Raw genomic sequence first — 9,445 nt, 5'->3', positions numbered from 1 at the left:
TTTATGTAGTATTTTAAAAAGAGGGACGAAACACAAAAAGTATACCAATAGGATATTCATAAGCTGCAAATAAACTGAAAACGACATAGCAAAAAAAAGAAAAGGACCAAAACACAAACAAGTGTATACAAAACATAACACACAAACGAAAATACTGCGCAACACAAACCCAACCAATTACAGGGGCTGATATCATGTGCTCCGGAAGGGTAATGTTTTCTATTTCAATTGTCTGTATACTGTGGTGCATGTATTTAAGTACACTCAGCTCTTTCTGAAATGCAGGCAGGGGGTGATTCATGACCGTTTCAAAAACGGAGTGGCTATTTGTTCGGCTAGCCGGACGAATAGTGTCAGGGCTATTTGTCCGGCCATTGTAATGCGCATGTCATATAATGTGCGTTTGGAAGTGCGTGTAATATTATCTTCAGTAGCACCAAGGGAGCGCGTGTAATCTGATCACTGATTTTCAATTTTAAGATCCTGGCTGAAAACGGTGATATCAATATTTGTGATAAATTTTGCAGTTTTCGGAATTTGACAATGGAACACGATACTTTGAACTTCCAAGAATGATATAATTTTATAAAAGGGTCTCTAAAAAAATGAAATTACAAGGAAAATGGGAAATAAAAGATCATTGATCGGAGAACTATAGTTTAACAAAATTATTTGACTCGCTACAGCTGTGTAAATGGCGAAAAAGATGTTCAAAGCAAGAGTATAGCCGAGAGAGGCATTTACAATTGCATGTATAACTGGGACCGTATAACTGAATGAAATCTAGCTTAGTTATATTCCAAAAATGAATCTTGCAAGTAGCCCTCGAAGTGGTATATAGAAGGAGGATTGAGGCTACAAACTTGAAGTGGGGATGTTGGAAATAAGATTATAATGAGTGGGGTAATGAAATACATGGAACAACAAAGATGGGATCAGGAGAAACAAAGAGAAGAGAAATTTGAGGAAAGGAGCGCATCGTGTCACCCCGAATCCCTCACGTACAATTTAAAAACAGTGTTTTTTACTTTTTGGGGGGGTAAAGAGTGGGCATTATATAAAAATCTCTCACATTTCACACAAAATATGTATAACTATATGTCAAGGGGTCGATAATTCTCTTTGACAGCTACAGACATAATAATTTTGTACCTTTTTTCAGCCAGAAAAAAATCCTTTGCGTTAACTTCAAATGCACGAGTCAAGTTTGTTTTACAAGTAATTTCTTCTCTCTTCTTATATAACATGTACATAACAAATATGGGATATATAGCCCAGGTGGTCGTGTGGTCTAGCGGGACGGCTGCAGTGCAGGCGATTTGGTGTCACGATATCACAGTAGCATGGGTTCGAATCCCGGCGAGGGAAGAACCAAAAATTTGCGAAAGCAAATTTACAGATCTAACATTGTTGGGTTGATGTTTAGACGAGTTGTATATATATATATATATATATATGATTTTTTTTAATTATTCGTTATCCATATTGGACTATATACATCAGTATGACATGTATGAAGAAAACAACAAATTAATTTCAATTACCAGTAACAAGATTAGACCCTAACACTAAAGATTACAAACATATGCTACCCCCTGGTGCTGCTTAAGATAAAATTACACGCACACACAACTATTATAGTGACATGCGCATTGTATTGGCCGGACAAATAGTCCTGGTACTATTCGTCCGACTAGCCGGACAAATAGCAACTGCCTTTCAAAAAGGCATGAAATTTTATCACATTAGTAGGATTAAACCTTGAACAAAGCAATTGAAACTATTTTCCAAAAATTGTACTGGTTGCCATGGTAACAAGGGCATTATTTTTACCTAAAATGGAGGGCCAAATATGTCAAAAATCAACAAATTTCAAATGTCAATATATTTTATTAGGATTGAACAAAATATGTTTTGAGCAAACCAATTCATACATTTTCATATTATATTATCAACATTTAGATAATCGATATCATTAAAATGAAATAATACTAATAGATGTGAAAATGTGACAAAAAATGCAAATTTGGAGTATGTCCGGTAAGGGCCGATTATGGCCTCAAATTTAAAGTTCATCTGACGAAAGATTTTGAACACATTTTAAACACTTAAGAGTCTATTTCAGTTGATCCAATTAGCTTATGTGAAAGATTTTTCCTGATTTCGTCATTAAAAACGCTCGGATTCAAGCTTAAATATGAAAAATCTATCAAACATGCCAAAAATGTCACTTTTCAGATGGTTTTTGACAAAAATGAAAGTGGCCGCATCCGTGTTCATCCTCAATCTTTATATATGGTATGTATTATCTTCAAATACAACTTACATTTAAATATTAAGAATGAACACAAATGCGGCCACTTTCATTTAAGACGGAAACCGTCAAAAATTTATCTGAAATTCTAAAATTGTGAAGATTTCATTAATTTAGCATGAGTTAATGATGCTAGTACCCTATATATGTGCATTGTATTGTCAAAATAGTCCAACGTATAACCATTTAGTGTAAATATATAGATATCTTAGCTTCTCTGGTGTGAATAAAGTCATGTAGGATATAACATAGCAGCTACACAACTATTGTTGATATTGTTAAAAAAAACATTAAGAGCCTTTATGTAAGGGCAACAACTCAAATAAGATAAAGGCCACAGCAGTATACCGCTGTTCAAAAATCATTATTCGATAGAGAAAAAACAAATCCGGGTTAAAACTAAAACTGAGGAAAACGTATCAAATGTAAGAAAACTACGACACAACAGAGACACAACACCGAAATGTAACACACACAGAAACGAACTATAATGTAACAATGGCCATTTTCCTTACTTGGTACAGGTCATTTTCTGAAAAAAATGGTGGGTTGAACCTGGTGTTGTGGCATGCCAAACCTCCCGCTTTAATGGTAGTGTTAATTATAACATTAAAATGACAACATTACATGACAGGGTTACAATAAATAAACAGATAAATGGGAGAAAATATAGGACAGAGAAAAAAAAACGAATGATAGCAATCAAAAAGTAACAGGTTAAAAATATGTTTATACGCCAGACGTGCTCGTCCACACAAAACTATGCTCAGATGTAAAAAGTTAGAAAGCCATAACAACTACAAAGTTGAAAATCGCCGAGGACCATAAGTTGTGGGGCCAATTGGTTAATATCCGCTTAGAACAAAAACATCATTTTTTTTGCAAACAGTAAATTTAATAAAATGACTATATAATAGATATACATGATTAAACTGAAGTGGTGACTAGCTATAGAATAAAAACGAAATCACAGCCCTGTTGGCCATAGTCAATGCAACGCCCAAAGTGACGTCACATTTAAATTTCTAAAACGTGGTCCAAAAATTAAGAAAGAATTTGGATGAAATTCAAAATTTCGAATTTAGAAATCGTCTAGTAACGTAAACAGACGGCAGGTAAATATATTTAATTTGGACTTTGAAAAGAGACATAAATCGAAAATAAAACTTTTTCGGCAAAGGTCAGACAATCAGCTTATATAAAGTCTGTCACATATTCCTAAATGGCTGTACCATCTACCGGTTTCACACGATTCCACAGTAACCATGGTAACTTCCGGAAGTAACTGTCAAAAATAGCAACATGTCAGTATCTGGCATAATGTCAGATGGACCTAGAGGGATATTATTCTTATAATTAGTGCAAAATAACTGTTGAGTGACAGCAAAGTGTGTTGTGTAGTTACCATAGGTTAACAATCTACTGAAACGTAAAAGAGTCGTAGAAAATACCACTTATTAAGAATACTGAAGACGGGGGGGGGGGGGGGGGGAATGATAACAGTATTATACAGTATAGTCAAACTGAAAAAGGACAATAAAAACAAAGTACATAAAATGCTACACAAGGCATTAAAACAATTAGCAAAACCGGAGTTGATATCAGGTGCTCTGAAAGGATGGACACTGTCACTTTGCTCATGATCATGACAAGTAAGGGGATCGCATTCGGATGTGGTGCTCCATGTTAATTTAAAATATTTTGAACTATTAAAAATTTTCGCGGTTAAAGCGCATTAGTGTTAACACATTTTTGCTTCGCATCACGGTGCGGAGCTATTAGTTTCAGTCGACATACACGCCATCTTGAATTAATAACTTATCACGTGATAGATTCTGATTGGTTGCTTTATGATGCGACTGAGATACAGCAACAGCTATATATTGGCTTAAATGAGAGTCTAATTAAGTCACCAAAACGGAGTTTTGGGGACTTATTGTTTTTGTATCGTTTCTTATTAAGTCACCAAAACGGAGTTTTGGGGACTTTATGTTTTTGTTCGGTTTCTTATTATTATTATTATTATTATTCTTATTTTTCTTTTTCTAACCCCTTAAACGGTCCTACCATTTTCTTGGAAGCGGTAGAGGATGGAAACTTTATATTTTTTCTGGGTATGGGTCTGCATCATGGGGGTTGCAGAACCCAATGTCCATGATACCAGGGTGTCATCTTGGCATAATTAGGGGGGCTCAAAGATGGGTGGGGTCAAATTTTTTTTACATTTCCTAAATTTTCCACTGTATGTAGAGTAGATGGAATTATATATTCTCTTATGAATATTTAGAGACACATGTCTGCTTCAACTTGGCACTAATTTTATTTCAGTAGGGGGTCTCCATGGCATAATTTTAGGGGGGTGAATTTTCATGGAATATTCTAGAACATCAATGTTAAATTTGTTCTAGAGACATTTCATGGTATATGATGGTATATAATTATGGAGTGAACAATTTGCAGCAAAAGTGACACTTTGGAATTTTCAAAATGGCCGCCGTTACCATGGAAACAGCAAAAATATGAAAAACTTCAAAATGCTTCAAATTTAATGATACTTATAACTAATGTTAACTAACTTGTGTAGAATTAACTTTTGAGTTTGGAATTTTCAAAATGGCCGCCGTTACCATGGAAACAGCAAAAATATTAAAAAAATCAAAATGCTTCAAATTTAATGAAACTTATAACAAATGTTGCCTAACTTGTGTAGACTTTAATTTTGTGTTTGAAATTTTCAAAATGGCCGCCGTTGCCATGGAAACAGCAAAAATGTCAAAAACAATTTTAATTCTTCATATTGAATTAAACTTTACACACACATTATTTGGCATCAATGATACCGCAGAACAATGATGTGGGGTCCGTTTTGGTGACTTTTGTGTTAGCATCCTAACACAGGATTACTTGTTATTATTATTCTTATTCTTCTCTTTCTGACCCCTTAAACTGTCCTACCATTTTCTTTAAAGCAGTAGAGGATGAAAACTTTATATTTAATCTGGGTATAAGTCTGCATCATGGGGGTTGCAGAACCCAATGTCCGTGATACCAGGGTGTCATCTTGGCATAATTAGGGGGGCTCAAAGATGGGTGGGGTCAATTTTTTTTTACATTTCTTAAATTTCCTACTGTATGTAGAGTAGATGGAATAATGATTACTTCTATGAATATTAAGAGACACTAGTCTGCTTCAACATGGAACTTTTTTTATTTCAGTAGGGGGTCTCCTGGCATAATTTTAGGGGGGTGAATTTTCATGGAACATTCCAGAACATCAAAGTTAAATTTATTCTAGACACATTTAATGGTAAATGATGGTATATAATTATGGAGAGAACAATTTGCAGCAGCACTTTGTCTTTGGAATATTCAAAATGGCCGCCGTTACCATGGAAACAGCAAAAATATGAAAAACTTCAAAATGCTTCAAATTTAATGAAACTTATAACTAATGTTGACTATCTTGTGTAGAATTGACTTTTGAGTTTGAAATTTTCAAAATGGCCGCCGTAACCATGGAAACAGCAAAAATATGAAAAAAATCAAAATGCTTCAAATTTAATGAAACTTATAACAAATGTTGCCTTACTTGTGTAGACTTTAATTTTGAGTTTGAAATTTTCAAAATGGCCGCCGTTGCCATGGAAACAGCAAAAATGTCAAAAATAAATAAAATTCTTCATATTGAATTAAACTTTACACACACATTATTTGGCATCAATGATACCGCAGAACAATGATGTGGGGTCCGTTTTGGTGACTTTTGTGTTAGCATCCTAACACAGGATTACTTGTTATAATTGTTTTAATTTTCAACAAGTAATTTAAATCTTTTAAAGGATGGGTGTATAACGCACACTCTTAAGGTACATTCATTCTATAGCAATCAGTATGTAAAAAAAAAACATATTTCCAATACTTTTTCAACAACCACCTGCACACATATTACCTTAAATAAGGTTTGAGCGAAGCAGTATATAGCTTTTAAGGAAGCTCAAACGTGTATCAGTTAAATTTTTCAGGTTTTATATGCACAATTTGGTATAAACATATTGACAATTATCAGGACCTGGAAACAAGCTGTTTACTTCTATTAATCCGTTTCCTAGCACATTCGTTGATTTTCATAGATTTTTAAGGTAAATGATTAATAAATATATTGATGTTTTGTTTTAATATTTACTCGTACAATAGCTATATTTTTTTAATTAATATTTTAATCAGATTAGCTTGCAAATGCGTTGTTCATATATAAATGAATGAATGAATGAATACTTTATTGCAAAAAGCATATATACTATGTATGCTATAGCAACGAAAAACATATTTACAACATGACAAATGATATAGCTGTAGCTCATACCTCAGTTGTTTGATGTTATGATTTCTGTAATTACAGCTTAGTTTTAACTAGTAGGGGCTCATCTTGTATTGATGATTTATTTAATCTTTTTTTCAGTATTTTTCAATTAAGCAAACACCAAGCAACAATTTCTAATTTCGATTCAGTCATTACAGTAAAAATGGGCTATCGAATAGATTTTGGTAAAAATTTACATACTGCCTTTGCTCGCTGGACTTACTGAAATTCGGAAAAATAATGCATTTATCTCTTTTATTGTCTGGAAATAATTCTGGTTTCTTTGATGAGTTTATTTACTGACTAAAGTCTTTCTAGATAGGTGAACACTTGTGTAGAAGGCATCCCCATGTGTTTTCGTAAAACAGTACTATTTTTAAGAAGCTTGAAATAAGCAATTTAAAGATCTGAAAATAACGACGGGATAATATGATAGCAGCTCTTTATAAAAGTGGTCAAATTTGTCGTTTTAACATCGTTTATAGCACATACTTATGATTGGACAGTTTTTGTAACATTCTATTGCAAAATATCCTTTTTGTCCTCTGATATTTTTAGGTCTGACCTTTGACCTCTGTTTCACAAAAATGTGACCACTATAGATTTTTACGACCAAACTTTTATTCCTCATTCCTTCGATATATAATTTAAGTATGTGTTCTTCTGGAATTTTAAAGTTTAGAAAAATGAACTCTGGTTGCATGCGCAGTACTACTAACTGTTCACGAGCAAACGAATGAATTACTTCGTTATCTTGAATAGTCAAATTTAGAAAGGAAATGGGGAATGTGTCAAAGAGACAACGACCCGACCATAGAGCAGACAACAGTCGCAGGCCACCAATGTGTCTTCAATTCAGCGAGAAACTCTCGCACCCGGATGCATGCTTCAGCTGGTCCCCAGATAAAAATGTATACCAGTTCAGTGACAATGGACGTCATGATAAACTCCGAAATATACACAAGACACTAAAATTAAAAATCAACTATCAAAGGCCAGAGGCTCCTGACATGGGACAGGCGCAAAAATGCGGCGGGTTTAACATGTTTTTTGATATCTCAATCCTCCCCATTTACCTTTAGCCAATGTAGAAAAATAACAAACACACAACAGTTCGCACAGGAAAACTCAGTTCAAAAGAAGTCCGAGTCCAATGTCATAATAGGTAACAAAAGAAACTAAACAAAATGACAATGATACATAAATTAACAAAGGACTACTCGCAGTTACTAGCAGCTCCAGACCTCAATTAAACTGATTGAAAGATTACAAATGTATGTCTTCATTATATGAATATCAAGTGCAATCCTACTCGTTAGGGGTTTTGTATTATACCATAATAAAATATATGAGAACATAACTCGTGTCATGCCAATAAATGTGTTTATTTCCGATGCAAAGACGCTATAAGTGAATCCACAATATGCAATCTCAATGACTTGACAACAGTATCGTAAGTATATCTCTTCCTAATGAGTCTGTTAAAAAGGTTTTGTAAGATTTTAAGGTGAAAGTCGACATATTTGTGCTTTGTAAAGAATATTACCATAAAAATCAGATGTGAGTATAAGATGTCTGCATGTTGAATTATATTAAAAAACGATGTCCTTGTACCGATGATAAAATGAAGTAAATGTTTTGACTAGTTTAACCCTGGTGTGTGTCATCTGCAGAAGATTGGTGTATCGTTATCTTCTGAAATTTCTGTCACTGACGCATTCCGGGGACGGACATTAATCTGGTCACCCACACGGTCTTTATTTCATCAATGAATTCCCACTTTCTGCTGGCTCCAGAATGGTTGTGTTCATCTTCCATTTATATCAAATCATTTTGCAGATAAGGAAAGTTTGGTATCTTCTTTTCACTTAAAAGCCGGAAGCCAATTTTTCAGTTGGTCTTTTATTTTTTTACTTATAAGCATTGATTACTATTTCAAAAAAACAACATTTCTGCTTTTCTGTCATATTATGTGTGACTGTATAATTAATGGTTTGACAACAAGTCTATCTTTCCCCTGCATATCATTGTCATTAGATGTTGTAATATAATTATGAGATGATGATGTTGATGTACATGTTGTTGGAGAAGGAGTGGTAGATAGTTGTGTTTGAAGTATATTATTCATTCCATATTAGGCTGGTAAATTCCTTCTATTATTTGTACTGACAGGTCTCGGTTCCTGCTCTTTTCGGGGTAGATCGAACCTTCTAATGAATGATTCTGTACTAGTATATGATGATCAAGTAATTGACTGGAACATGAAAGGGGAAGTTTTACCATTGTTAGCTGCAAGATCTATAAATATACGAATATTTCAAAGTATAAACAACAAATTTTGATGCAAAGTAAAAGAAACATGTATGAATTTTACACAACAATGAAAGACTTTCTACACTCTCATTTTCTATTACAAAGATTGAATATTTAAAAAAATATATATATGAATATACTGTTCCTGGGTCAAAGTAGCTACAGAGAATGTCTGGTAACACTATTTTGCAGTTATAATCGCCATCTACAAATAAATGATTGAAATTATCAAATTAATATCATTGTGTTTAGATTTAATTATTGAACAAGAGAGATAAATTGCTACTTCGTTTCCTCCATGACTTTTTAATTTAAGACTTATGGTTTGTAGATATAGAATACATTTATTTTCATTTTTTTTCTTAAAATTACGTACACTATTTATCTACTTTTGGGTCACTTTCATATGTTTACAGAAACCACATGTTAATGAAAAATCCGATTCGAGTGAGGAAAAA

Source organism: Mytilus trossulus, chromosome 9 (genome assembly GCF_036588685.1).
Source record: "Mytilus trossulus isolate FHL-02 chromosome 9, PNRI_Mtr1.1.1.hap1, whole genome shotgun sequence".
Classification (NCBI taxonomy): Eukaryota; Metazoa; Mollusca; class Bivalvia; order Mytilida; family Mytilidae; genus Mytilus; species Mytilus trossulus.
Note: the sequence above shows the minus strand (reverse complement) of the source record.